Source organism: Myodes glareolus, chromosome 26 (assembly GCF_982192425.1).
Source record: "Myodes glareolus chromosome 26, mMyoGla1.1, whole genome shotgun sequence".
Lineage (NCBI taxonomy): Eukaryota > Metazoa > Chordata > Mammalia > Rodentia > Cricetidae > Myodes > Myodes glareolus.
This window is the reverse complement of record NC_142051.1, coordinates 30,665,343-30,679,941: the sequence shown is the minus strand read 5'-3', so window position 1 is coordinate 30,679,941 and position 14,599 is coordinate 30,665,343. Positions and strand designations below refer to the sequence as shown.

At 40.6% G+C, this 14,599-nt stretch overlaps 1 long non-coding RNA gene across 1 annotated transcript; it reads left to right on the top strand.

The window, feature by feature from the left end:
• The first annotated feature begins 9,253 nt into the window (after positions 1 to 9,253).
• LOC146889777 (uncharacterized) lies at positions 9,254 to 14,599 on the top strand. Its single transcript, XR_014999828.2, has 3 exons — positions 9,254 to 9,508; positions 12,296 to 12,415; positions 14,446 to 14,599. It is a non-coding gene; the product is annotated as an uncharacterized LOC146889777 (long non-coding RNA).

Genomic DNA, 14,599 nt, shown 5'->3' with positions numbered 1-14,599 from the left:
CTGACAGCATGGTGTTCATATCTGGTTGTCATCTACTGAGGATCTTCTTGATGCTTCATAGCATGAAGGTAGCGCGTGATTCTACAGAGCAAGTGTACCAGTTCAGATCTCTCCCAACGTTTTAAGAATGGGCCACAATGCCATCACGGTGGCCCCTCCTGCATGACCTCATGTAATTCAAATTATCTCCCCAAGCCCCCATTTCCAAATACCATGAACATGTGGATTTGGAGATGGTTTCCAATTTATGAATCTTGTGGAACATTTTGATACAACAATAGTAGATTTTGAACTGAAGCCTAAAAGATAAGGAATATTTTACAAGGGCACACCAGGCTGGTGGGGAAGGAAGAGAGAAATCCTTTTCAATGCTGACCCCTGAAATTAGGCATTGCTTAGTGACACTCAATGTGCTAATGCTTCGCAGACATTTTTCTCATTTAAGACTCACAAAACTCTATCAATTAAGCCTATTATTATCTGCCTTTCATACATGAGAACATGGGCATATAAAGATGTTGCTTGCCCAAGGCCACAGTATATAGAAGTGTGTGTATGTACATAGAAACATCATGCCTTTGATGTCAGGCAGTGTGAATTGAGTGTTTAGCCTTATCACTTCCTGAGAGCAGTGTGAAGAAATGCAACCTAAGTTGTCCAAATCAGAGAGTAGTGTTTAAGAGGAGAAGCAATAGAGAGAAAGGAAAACTGTAGGACTTCTACAAAAGAAGTCGCTTGGGCATAAATCATGTTACTAAGTAATATTAAATTTAGTATTACACATACATGACAGGCACTGGTTTTGCTCTGTATTAAATATGAGGTGGCAGCAGTAGATACAAGGAAGGGCCAAGAAAAAGAGATCCTTGCCAAACTGGCTTATGCGATTGCCAAATCTGGAGAATGTAGCTGGAGACAGACATTACCTCAAATGGTGGCGTGGACAAATTAATTTGCTTAACTTTGGGGAAAATTGGAAGAAAGATAGTGACGGGCTGTGATAGCAACAGGCTGTGAGGGAAGAAAGGGAGGAGGGGAGGAAAGGAGGAGGGGAGAAGGGGAGGAGGGGAGGAGGAAGTTTGCAATTGCGATAGAGTATGATATTAGAGTGTCTGCTATGGCAGGGACCATGAAAGCACAAAGGGAGAGACAGCAGGAGCCAGATGTGGTTACTAATTGATGTGGCATGGTGGGGGACAGGGAGGAAATATTCTCTCCTCCTTCTCTTCAATTTTTTCTCCTCTTGCCATCTCCCGCCTCTTTCTGTGCCCCCTTCTTCATCTCCTCTGTCTTCACCCTGCTGACATCGCCATGTCTGCTTATAAAGATCTTGATCCTTACATTTAGTCCCCTGGATAATACACTGTAGCTTCCATCTCAGGATCATTACTCGTATTTACAAATGTATTCTACCATCGTAAAGCAACACATAGCTGCGAAGATTAGAGTATGCTATCTTCATAGACCATATTTCTTCTTGCCATCTATTGGTCAGAGCCAGTGATATGCTGTCTGTGAGGTGAAACTTTTTTGTGGAGTATAGTCTTATATATGTCTCGGAAGGCGAGGAGAGGCGCACAGGGCTAAGGAATGTACCTTTAAGTAACACCAACCACACCCAGAACCACGAAACTGGCCCAATCTGAATTGATGGTAACGGGCTGCCTAGGAATTTTGGTTCTGGTGAGAGATTAATTTTGTCTTAATTTACCGACATTTTGGCTTTGTGACAGAAGCATGAGCCTGTCTTACTCTGATAATATAAGACCACCAGTGGCTTGTAAGTGGACAGCGGCAGAACTTAGTTTTTGTTCTGCTTTTAGCCACAGCACCAAGAATGGATTAGAGGTGTACAAGTTTGCTTAGGGTTAGAAGACCACTATAACCCTGCAAGAAGGACACAGCAACTGGAGGGGGGATGTGGATAAAGAGAAAGGACAGGTTGAGTCTACTTTGTGAAGTAGAATGAACAAGATTTGCTGGTGAATTCAGGTGGGAGTTGAGGAAGAAAGATAGATCAAGAATGGCCAATTTTCTTTTGGGGTGATGAATATTGGTAACTAACACCAAATCAAACACTAAACAGGGTGATGAAAATGGAGAAAGGGAGGCGCTTAAACTTGGTTTGGTTTCAGGTTTCTTTTGAGGAATTCAGCTGAAAGGGAATTATCGAAAGTAGACTATATTGATGTGTCTCAATGAGTGATTCAAGACAGAGGTTGGACTTGGATCAGATGAATCTGTTCACCCATTTAATTTGTATTTTCATAAGCACACGGAGGAGTTCTATTCTACACACTGGCAATTACTCATTTCAGCTTACTTCCTTATTGTTGATCAAATGACTCAACTTTTGGCTAGAGTTGACTTTTATTGTAATACACAGTACATGCCAAGGAACTGAAAGCTTAATTAGGCAAAAAATAAGCAAATATATAGCAATTTAAAAAATGATGAGTAACAATGTTTATGTAGCGGTGTATACAAAGTACCTCTCAAACATGTATTTGTTTATACAGTGGGAATGGTTTCATCTCTTGCCAGAGGAATCTTCACGTTGGTTTTAGAATCATTTCACTATGACCCCCATTGCCCTGAACAACTCCCTGTTAAAGGACACAGTGCAATGATCCACATTCGTCTTGATATGACTTGTCTCCTATACTTTTCTTTGTCTGAGTTGGAAATTGTATTTCAGAATGGAAGTCTCATTGCTCGTGGGCTCTTTTCGTTGGCACAAAGTTTGCGTTCTCTAGAAGAAAACGGAGAATCCCCGTTATCTCCTGATTTAAGTTCAAGAGTATAGTGTTTTGTTAACTCCCCCTAGGATCAAGTGAAACCTTTACCCAGCTTATCTTTGTGCCACCAGATAAATAACAAGCAAGGAGGAGTTTCTCTGTACAGTCATGCTCGCGGAAGGACACGAAGGAGCAACAGACATACGCTATCCCCTTTCACCTGCTCTCTGCTCAGGATGGGTGACACCCAGCACCAAGAAGAGCTCAGAAAAGTGAAAGACGGAGCTCCTTGATGGAGAAGTCCATCTCTTTTTAGATAGCTTTATTAAACAATCACGTGTGAATCCGGCAGTTTCTGAGATCTGAAAACTGACAGGAGAAATGAGAACTTGGAACTTTGTAATGACAGCGCTGGGTGCAATTAGCAAAATCCAAGGGAGGGAAACCTGAAATTCTCTAAAGAAAGGCAGGTGGCCCAGTCTTTCTGACAAATAAATATCAGGAGGGCAAAATGGAATATTTAACATGGTCTTATGAGACTCATCAATTAAACCAGAGTTCAAATTAGCAAGTAAAGGCAACGAGTCTGGTGTATTTCTTGTATTTCCTTTTTGATTTGAGTTAATAAAGAGGAGACTGCCTCCCTCCCTGTTCGTGACTATAGGACCTACCTTCTGGTCATCTTTTCCAGTGTGTATTTAGGAGATCGAATGGACCATTAGATACTCAATTTCCAATTAGCAAGAACTTCATTAAGATAGTGTTTATTATTAGTTTAAATTTTAGCTTATTTTATACTAATAACGATTTATATTATTATTTTTAAATTGTGTGTGTGTGTGTGTGTGTGTGTGTGGTGTCTGGAGGACCAGAGGCATTGGATTCCCTGGAGTTGGGTTTAAAACTGGTGATGAGTCACTTAGTGTGGATGCTGGGAATCAAACCCAGGTCCAGTGGTATGTGTTCTTAGGCACTTAACCATTTGTCCAGCCCATTGTTGTTAACAAGTCCAATGACAATTAATAACGATAACATGATTAATTTCATGAGCCCCCTTATGGTCAAGGGACCGTGCTATGATCTCATCTCGTTTCCTAGGAAGCTAGTGTAGCTCCCTTTTTATTCTTATCTTACAGATGACGAGATTAGAGACCTTGGGGGAAGCTGAACAAATTTCTCACAATCCCACAGCTGATGTCAAGTGAGAGACTTGTACCTGAGAACATAAATGCCTGCCTAGAGATGTTATTGTCCTTAAATATTCAACTTCAATACAAATGTAATTCAAGAGATTTCTTTAGTTTTTGATGGTGAGCTCTTTGATGCCATAAATATAATTTAATAGGAGTATTCCTGCCCTCTAAAAGAAACAATATGAATAAGAACCAAAGTGAAACCCCCACACCTATTATAGCAGAGGGTCTGTGCCTTTGAAATTGACTGACGTTTTGCTTTAAATGGCTTGCCGTTTCAGGATCGCTTCGGGGATCAATGGTGGGAACGGAGAAATGTTTTAGTCTAATAATATTAACCTGAATATATAAAATGGGCTATCTAGGGACATAATGTACTTTTGCATTAGAGAGCGAAGAAGAGAAAAAAAAACCTTGAAAACTAGAGCAGAGAGGTAGAAAGGTGAAGCGGAATTTAGGTTATGAAAATGAGAAGTCAGATTGGGAATAAGCTCGAATAATTAGCGAGAATCGGGGGCGGGGTAAGAGCTGGGCTCGGCTTACGTTGCAAATTGCAGTAGTGCCTAGAACTTGGAAAGACGTCACGCATTTGAAGCTTTGCTTTGTTTGTTCGCACTGAGGACGACAGTTCAGACACTCCTACTGTGTTCAGTAACCTAAGGGGCTACTGCCTATGGAATACTGGAATGACGATGTTTATCCTATTCCCCTGGTATGTGACCACATGGTTTTGGCCTTCAGCAAGACTTCCTGAGAGCCGCTTGGGTGCGCCTGGCAGTTATCGGACTCTCTGTTTTGCATTCAGGACACAGCTGAATTGGGCCGTGTAGAGTCTCAAGATCCTGTCCTGACAATGTCTTACAAAATGACAATGGGTGGGAATCATTGCTGTCCAGCAGCTGTTCTTGAATCTGTAAGCCAGGTAGTCCTAGGGGAATGGCTGGCAAATGATTTATTATATTCCAGAATATGCTTAGGTATGCTTTGATACAATACATGGATATACTTTGGATATAGAGTTTTATAAAATTATATATTAAAGTTTCTATTTCACGTATGAAATGAAGAACAATGGGGAGTAAGACGACATATTTTGAGCACTGAATGTGCTAGGTTAAGTGATCGATTAGATGTGAAAAAGAATGCCCAGGGGTAGGTAGGAGCTACTGAATCAAATTCTAACAATGTTAGCTAAAATCTCTGTATCATGTGGCTCATGTAAGTCAATGTCAGTATGTCCTGCCCCTCTGTCACACATCCAGTGTTTCCAGTGTCTGTGGCTACCGGTCTGACTTTTCCCCAAAATTCACAGCACAGAGATCAGAAGGCTATCTCTCTTTTGCATCTATCTACTCCTGTTTTTCTAATATATATGTGTCCATTAGGGGCTGATGTAATTCTTAACTGTCACAGCAAATAGACTTGATCTCTGCTGGGCCTTGAGTTCCCCTCTCAAACAATTAAACAAACAACAACAGAACTGGATGGAATTCTGGGATGCTTCCAACAGTTGACTGCTGACTTCTACAGCTAACTGACGGACCTGGCAAACCTGGGGAATAATAAAGTCAAAGTGAGCTGAATATACGGGGTGTGCAGCAGATACAGTTTAGATGTGACTAAGAACATGGGTGTTCTCAGAATGCCTGATAAAACGCATGAAGTTCAGCCCAGGTAGATACCATTCTCATGTGGTTCAGTCAAGCCTTGTGCATGTGGGTAGTTTTGCAGAGAAGCAAGGCCCCAACCTGAAACGTTGCAGCCACACACAGTATAGGGTTTCCTTTGGGCAAGGCCAAAAGGGATTGCATTTGCTGTTGTGCTGGTGAATTATTGTATGACGACTTCTCCACCCTATAAACAAGATAATTTAAAACACATTGATCTAAATTGAAATCAGAAGTAATCCCTGATAAATGAGTTTTGGCCCGTTTCTTCGAAAATGACCTATTTGTTTGTAAATCTCAATTAGAGTTTTAAACAAACCCTCTACTTTTCTTAACTTCTGAAAACCACTTAGACATTTCATCAGTAACCCTCTCTGCACCTTTTCTACCACTGTCTTGGTTACTATAGTCTCCTCTTTCCCGCCTGCATAAATGTTTAACAGTTCATCTACTCTCTAAAGTCGACCGACGGCACTCGGTAATTCTTAGGTGCAGACAGGAAATGAACACTTGGGATAATATTAGTATATAAATTGAGATGTGTTGTCAATGTAAAATACACGTTTGATTTTAGATGTTTGCATAGCAAAAGAAGGTAAAATCTATCATTAATGTTTTGAATAATAATTATGTATTTACATCATGGCTTCTGGTTTATGTCACAAGAATTAACATGGCAGCAGAGGCGACACAGAAAAACCTTGTCTCAAAAAACCAAAAAGAAAAAAAAAAAGAATGAACTCATTTGCCCTTTTATTATTTCAATGACATTTCTATTAAAACTTGATTTATCCAGTGGAACAACTATGCTCATCTTTGTGTAGAGAAGCGGGTAAATGTCCCATTTCGGAAATGGTTTGGAAATTGAGACAGGATCTCCCGCTGAACCCAGAGTTCACTGATTCGGTTAGACTGGAAGACTAGCAAGCGCCAGGCATCCTCTTACCGCTGCCTCTCTATCCTGGGGCCATGGATGCTTGACGCCACGCACGGCTTTTTACACATGTGCTATGGATCAGAACCTGATGCCTTTGCTGCTAGCAGTTTCTTGACCAGGCCATCTCCCTAGCCCTCCGGCTGAAATGCTCTAGAACGAAGCAGCAATGGGGAAAGTTCTTTGGACCTCTTGACAGCCTGGATTTATCTACCTCTGATCATGTTCTGCCTTTCCCTTGATGAAGGGGGAAACCTGCAAAGCTACCAGAAAGTCTCTCTCTAGAATCCAGTGAGATGACAAAATTAAGTTGCTTCTTGCTAACTTCCTGATATCAGTCTTTAGTAATCATGGGGAGGAAATCTTACACCATCGGCAGATGTAAAAACACTGTGGAAAACCAGCTGGCTCCTCCTCTTGGGAGAATCATGGCCTCATTGATAATCTTGGTGGCATTCCTGATTAACAGTTATTTAAAACAGGAAAACCACTGTGAGCCTTTTTGTTCTGACAAACTGTCATCTCCAACATGGAACTACTTACTACCTTTCTTCCATTTAGGGCATCGAGGCACTTTTCAATTGCTCCCTAAGACAAACATTGTCTCTTTCAATGCTGGCACCAGGATCTAGTCTAGAAGAATGTGCAGGACTGTAATAGAGGCAGAGATGATTCTATCTTTGTATAGTTGATCATGGTACCTGGAACATAATAGTGATAGAAGAAGATAAAGATACAAAGGCCTGTTTGTGTTTCCTGTCTCTGGCTGGAAGCATGCCAGTGGAGGATGGAGACGGGAGAAGATGAGGAGGATGGTGGACAGCCTGGAGGAGACTTTCCAGATCACTGCTCTGATCTCCTGGGTGCACGAGCTCTGGCCAAGCCCAATGTCATTCCCACCAACGTCCCCACTCCTTGCCAGATGCAATGCTAGTTTAAATGAGTAAATGTTTCAACGAGAATTTCTCAAGACTAGATTTTCTTTTGGCAGAGTTTTCTAGATGTTCAGTCCAGATGATGCTTCCTTAGGCACACATGCGTACACGCAGCTAAGTAAGGCCTGTTGATCCCTCACTCTGGGGACACAGAGTGTATTGTTTGCCACATGCTCGTTTGGTTTTGGTCCAACTATTACCATATTTGTCATATTGAATATGAAGGTCTCATAGGCTTTCATTCTTTTCCATTTTTCCTCTCATTAAGCAAACCTGAATGGGTATTTTCAATTACGAAACAACTCCATGTCCTTAAAGATGCTTCCACAAGAAATACAAGGTTAGAGACAATGTATACTAGACCTTCAACGCCTTTGATGCTTCCTTCTCCTTCCAAGCCTTCTTCATCCTCAGCATCAACATTTTAATTTCTTGGCATGCATCCCATGATGTTTCTTAGACCACAAAAGTAGTTTTTTTCAATTAAATTATTTGCCTATTCATTTAATAAATATCTATTGTGATTCTAGCTCGTATGATGAGGCATTGTGTTGTCCTAAGGATGTAGGTATGAACAATCATAATCCTTGCCATCTGAAGCTTAGGAACTGAACAGACTGGACAGATGTCAGAAATGAGTCGTAGTTTGATATAAGCGATGGTGTCAGCACCTCAGTAAGCTAGGCTATTGTCACAAAGGAATGGTTTGCTCTTTAGAGAATTCCTGACTTTTCACCCTTTCAAAGAAAAGACAGAACCAAATCTAGAACTAATAATTTATGATTTGATTATGGATTTCAGATTGAATTTCTTCTTCTTCTTCTTCTTCTTCTTCTTCTTCTTCTTCTTCTTCTTCTTCTTCTTCTTCTTCTTCTCCTTCTCCTTCTCCTTCTCCTTCCTCCTCCTCCTCCTCCTCCTCCTCCTCCTCCTCCTCCTCCTCCTTCTCCTTCTCCTTCTTCTGTTTCTACCTTCAGAGGGAGGGCTCAAGGGACAGAGGAAGGGAAATTCTTGAACCAGGGTAGTTTTCTTTCTTTTTTCTTTACAGAATCCACTCAGTTTTCAGATTACCTCAGTGACCATGAGTGGCAATACTGAGACATAGGAAAGGTGTAGATAAAGGTGTTGACAGACAGTAGACAATGCATTCTGGGTAAGAGGGATATCAGGATTCTGGAAGGTTCGTGCTCAGATTTTCATTTTGATAAGACCTCTCTCCATTCTATTTAGATTAAGAGAAGATGAGTATCAATACCAGGATTATAATTACCAGGAAAAACTTGAGGGTACTTGATGTTACCATGCATTTAGTGTATGGTCTAAAGAAGTCTTCTTGTGTGTCTCTATGTGAAAGAGACTAAGAACTTAGAGAGAATTCAAGGCACTTAAACCCCCTGGGTGGAAAGAAGAAGGTTTCAGAGTGCATATCTGAGTTACAAGCTCCTCCACTCAGGGTCAGAGGCTTTCACAACACAGGAACGAAGACATTACCACCAAGACGGAAGCAAATGGGTGCCTGTGTGCTTGACTGGTAAACATGCGTTAGAGATGCAATTGTTAGAAAGGCTGACCCCTGGTTAAAAATGAACTTGAAAAATCACATTCAGGTTTTTCCTTATGTATGCCTCAGTCCCCCTTAACTGGCCCTATAGGGGAAACCAGACTTGGTACACATCAATTGCACTGTGATCCAAAAGAAATTCTAATTAAGATATCTGGCCCCCTTGGCTGTCATGTTCCTTCACCTATTCACATTGTGGTTCGGGTGCTCCATTCCTAGATCTCTCTGTGTGAGGACTCAATCGAGGTCTCCTTCCACTAATTCCATGGGGACCTCCTATGTGGGGATAGGGGAACTGGGAACATCATTTCTTTCCTCTGACACTGGACCCTGTGCTTTATACCCCTGGCCCCTCGTTTCTGAGTCTATGGTGCACACAACTTAAAACAATCATTTGAGCCTTTTGTTCCAGGTTCCCTCAACAGTGATGCACTGGTCATGTGAAGCCGTGTACCGTTCAATGGAGGATATGGACCACAGAAGGTAGGGACTTCCTCCAGTGTTAGACCTTGCTGACAGCATCCCCACACAGGCTTATTTCATCATTGGATGACTGTTTAATTTGGCTACTTTACCTAACAGCTTACTTCTTTGTCTGAGAATTCAGCTAAGCTTGGGATAGATTTTTAAACATTTAATCAAAAAGAATTTTAAAAATACAAGCAAAATGAAAGTGAGTATTTTAAGAGAACCGTGCGAGAAAGAATCAGCAAGGACAACTAGGAATCAAGGAAGCGACAAAGGAAAAATTGTTTTTTTTTTTTAAAAAAATCATTGAAAGACACCAACACATCCCAATTAAATGGCAAAACACTAAATATAAGAGAAAATTTTCCTGACTATGTTTGTGAAATTGCTTGCGGCACGGGTAGGGACCGCCAGAAAAAGCAGGAGCACTTGTTATGGGACTCGGGATAGACCTGATGGTTTTGGAGAGAGGGTGCTCATGGGGATAGCCAGGGAGACTCGTGAGGCTTGACCCCAGGGAAATTCAGGAGATCTGGCTGGCTGGATTTGGTGCAGAAGGGGCATGCGGTAGGTGGCAGTTCTATATCTTCTCTCTCCATTCCTCAGGGACTAGACACTTGTGTAGCCCCCATTTCTTGGCAGCGGTGAATGTTGCTGCAGTGACCCTAGATATGCCGATGTTCAGTACTCTGCTTTTCTCTGCTTTGGCTTCTTCCCCGCAGTGTTATTGGCGAGCTCACACAGGGCATCTATTTTTTACTTTCTCGGGAACTGTACTTGAATCTTGAATCCCAAGCTAGTGACGTGGTATAACAAGCGCAGCTCCCACTCAGCCATATTCGGAGGGGAGATAACCAATTCTCAACCGCGCACCCCAGGGCTGAGCTACAAGTCTCTGTAGGTTAGGGACCTAATTGTTTAGTTTAAAATAAATTTTCCCCGAGAACTTATACATAAGCACTTCATCTACATCACCCCACCCCTCCCTTTCTCCCTAACGCTTCTCATGTCCCTCTTCCCAGTTTTATGGTTTTTCAACTTATATGGTAGCATCGGAATGGACCCTGGACCTGAGTCAGCTATGGATCTGCCTCCGGTGGTGCTCTGACCAGTGACTCTGATCCTTTCGTCTTCTCTTTCCAAGATCTAGTTTAATGGGTGTAATAAGTAGTAAGGCAGTAATCAGTGTGTTCTTGTTCACAACACTGAGGCAAAGAACATCAGAGCTGGCGTCAAAGACCTTCTACTCAGAATTCACTTACTGTCCAAGCAAGTCTCAGTCAGACCCAAAGGTCATGGACTGAGATGCATTTAAGGAAATACACGACTATCTTCTATCTTGACAAAACTTACATTTTTTTTTCTTTTATAACCAAACGGTGTACACTCCAGCCTCTAGGGAGAAACTCTAAATACCTATTCATTCTTGCTATTAAATCTAAAACCTGAGGTTTCATGACATTCCTTTCACTGGGAACAAATTTAGAGGTTATAAAAAAAATCCTACAGATGTATAATCATATTATAGTGAGCAATAACTGTGACAAACTGCACCATTACTAAAGCAATAAGAAATGTTACTTAAGCCTTTCTTTTTTCCAACGCATTGTTTCCCACAGTACTGAGCTATTCTGTCTGGAAGATCATTTCTGAACCATCCTAGGCCACATCATTAAAGGTTACCCATAAAATGCATCTTTCTTTTCTTTTCTTTTTTCTTTTCTTTTCTTTCCTTTCTTTTCCTTTTTCTTTTTCTTTTTTCGTCTTTTTTCTTTTTTTTTTTTTTGGCTTTTTAAAGACAGGGTTTCTCTATAGCTTTAGAGCCTGTCCTGGAACTAGCTCTTGTAGATCAGACTGGCCTCAAACTTACAGTGTTCTGCCTGCCTCTGCCTCCCAAGTGCTGAGATTAAAGACATGCACCACCACTGCCTGACTAAGATGCATCTTATGTGGCCTGAGTTTGCAAATCTTGTTCCCTCTTTAAACAGAGATGTTGGCCCAAAACTGTCAAAAGCCTTAGTAATTATAGTCTCCTTTCAACCAGGCTATTGGAACTTTTGGCGTTACGACTACAAAAATACGTTTATTTTAGAAGTGATTTAATTTCACTCAGAAGCATGTACAAATATCTGCATTCTTGTTCTTCAGCAATGTGCCTCTCTCTCAAAGCTTCTTTATAACCCGAAATACCAGGATTGGAGAAGATTGTGGACATCTTTCTGCTGAGTTGTTTTGTCCACGTGACCTGCTTATCCAGAGATGAACTAAAACATTCAAAGGTTGTTACAAAGGATCTCGATGTACAGTGTACAAAGCACACTGCGTTGGTGGCATATTTAAAGTTGAACATCTTTGTCAAAGCAAACAGTTTTTTACTTCTTTTTAAAAATCAGAAGCAATTCTTTTCTCATCTCGCTAATCTTTAAGACTGCTGCTTCCTCTAATGCCTTTTCCCTGCTCACACCATAGTCCTGAGCTCTTTGGACAACTCAGAGGATGAGGAATCACCAAGTAGCCCCAGCAGCTCTCTGTTTGGAAAACGCCATCCTTCCATAAGTAGATAGATTATCTCCCTTCCAAGGTGCTGCAGGTGTCAGCTTGGTAAACATGGTGCCACTCTGCGCCACAGATCACCATTTTCCCAGCTGCCAATAATAATATACAGCTTGCATTTTTTTCAGTGTCAGGATTCATGTTTTCAACTGTTTGTTATAGGACTGTCTCACTTTGAGATACCGATTATCTTTGCGGTAGTAACAAAGGAGCTCAAAACTTAGCTATCGCTTTTTTTTGTTTCTGTAGCGGAGCCTTGGCGCATCTGCAGTTACCCTAGAGCCGAGGTTCTCAACCTGTGGGTCACGACCCCTTTGGGGGTTGAACGACCCCTTCGCAGGAGTCACTGGAGACCATCAGAAAACACAGGTAATTACGTTAGGATTCATGACGGTAGCGAAATTGAAGTTATGAAGTAGCAATGAAAATCATTTTATGGTTGGGGTCACCACAATGTGAAGAACTCTATTAAAGGGTCAGAGCGCCAGGAAGATTGAGAACCACTGTGCTGTAGGCTCTAAGTGGGGTGAACTCTGCGCTGCTATCTTCCCGTCTTATGATGGAGGCAGAACATCCAGTTCCTGCATTTGTAAGTCACCTCTCTTAAGATTCAGCCCTAGCGAAGTGAAGAGATCTGGCACCTTGTCCCTTTGGCTCACATCCAAAGCCAGTTCCAACATTTAGGATAAAGCTATTAGGCAGAGAACTGCAGTAAATTTTATAAAGAAATGTCACATCTGTGGTCATAAATAGCAAAATGTCGCTAACTACCACTGCCCAACTTAACAACCTGTGAAAGAACAACACACTACTCTCTTTAAAGGGGAAGGAAAAAATACTTAAAACAGAAGAAATAACTTTGGTGGGAAGCAAGCATATCAAAGATATTAACTCAACTAAATCATTTTGAAAAGAACCAACAAAGGTGAGAAATATTTGGCATGCTTGAGAATGTTAAAGGAAAGAGTTGTTAAAATATGTTCAGAAGGAAAAAAATTTTTCTAGCCAGAGATGTGGCCACTATTAGAAGGAAATCATTAACAATTTATCTTAATGGGAAATATTAGATAATACAGAGGAATCTGTAGAACTATTGAGAAAAATGAGAACACTTGAATGTTGCCTTAAAGGAAATGAAAATTACTATTAAAATTACTATAAAAACACAAGATTCAGGAAGTTAAACGAGGAGACCCAGACCATCCCATAGGTAAATGTTACAAAAGTTTAAAGATAAATACTTTGATGGTGAGAGAAATATTGTAAAGAACAGGAAAAAATGAAAGTACCTGTCATATAAGTAATCAAGGAAACTAAGTTAACTTTGGGTAGCATCATCTGATATGCAAAGGAAGAGAAAGAAAGCTGGAAGCTGGATAGAAATCCTCTTACTGAACAGGAAGACAAAGATCCTATGTAGAAAATGAACAAACCGTATCATGAACATATAGACATATAAAAAGGCTGATACAGCATTTTCAGGTTGGAACCATTCTAGTAATACACGCTATGCTTAATGTTAGAACAATGCTCAGTGGCTTTTGAAAGAAAGGACAGGTTAAGTGATAAAGGTCCAATGATTATCTCAATGGGTATATAAATGCTTTGGATAACACTTAACCTGCGTTGGAATTGGAATAGTGGTTTAGTTCCCAGCACCCACATAATGGCTCACAACTGTCTGCAAACTCGAGTTCAAGGGCACCCAACACCCTTTTCTGACTTCTACAAGTATAAGGAATGCACACGCATATAGATATACATGCAGGCAAAACACGCATGCCTGTAAGATAAACTAAATAATCTAAAAATTAATTCAATACTGATGATTGATTTAAAAAACACCCAAAATATCAGCGAAAAGAGAACTCTTTAAGTGCTAAGTATGATCTACCTAGGCAAAATAATCAGAAAATATTTTGTAGTGTATTATAATCACTGCCTTTAATAATACAAATAAGACTGCTAACCTGTGTTTACTTTTGTCAAGAACAGCAATGAAAGAAAAGGAGGCAAAACAGGTAATGGTGACAAGGAAATAAAAATTATTGCTTGCAGCATAAAAATCAATAAATTTGCCATATAAAATATGCAAAGCAATTAGTTTTTGAAGCATAGGCAACAAGGAAGAATAGCAACAATAATCACAAGCTATTTCTCCCCCAGGAAATATTAAGTTCCTAGAAATAAGTGTAATATACTCTATCAGCATGCAACAAATACAGAACATTTTACTGAAAGGGACAAATAAGTCTTTACATGGATGACTTTCCTACTATAAATCCAACTCCTCCATAAGCATAAATATTAAAATCCCAAAACATAACATTTTGAAAATTGGCAAGTTCTAGCTCTACTTATTAATGTCTCTCTTTTTTCATTGCTGGGGTGGAACACAGAGACTCTTGAATGCTAACAATCACTCCAGCATCTGCTACACCCTCAACCCATCAGAAGTCCATGGAGAACAGATGCAGAAGGACAGGGTATCAAGCTGAGTCTCCAAAACAGGCCTGAGTATTGAGTTGGAAAGCAGTCGCCACTGAAAACCTC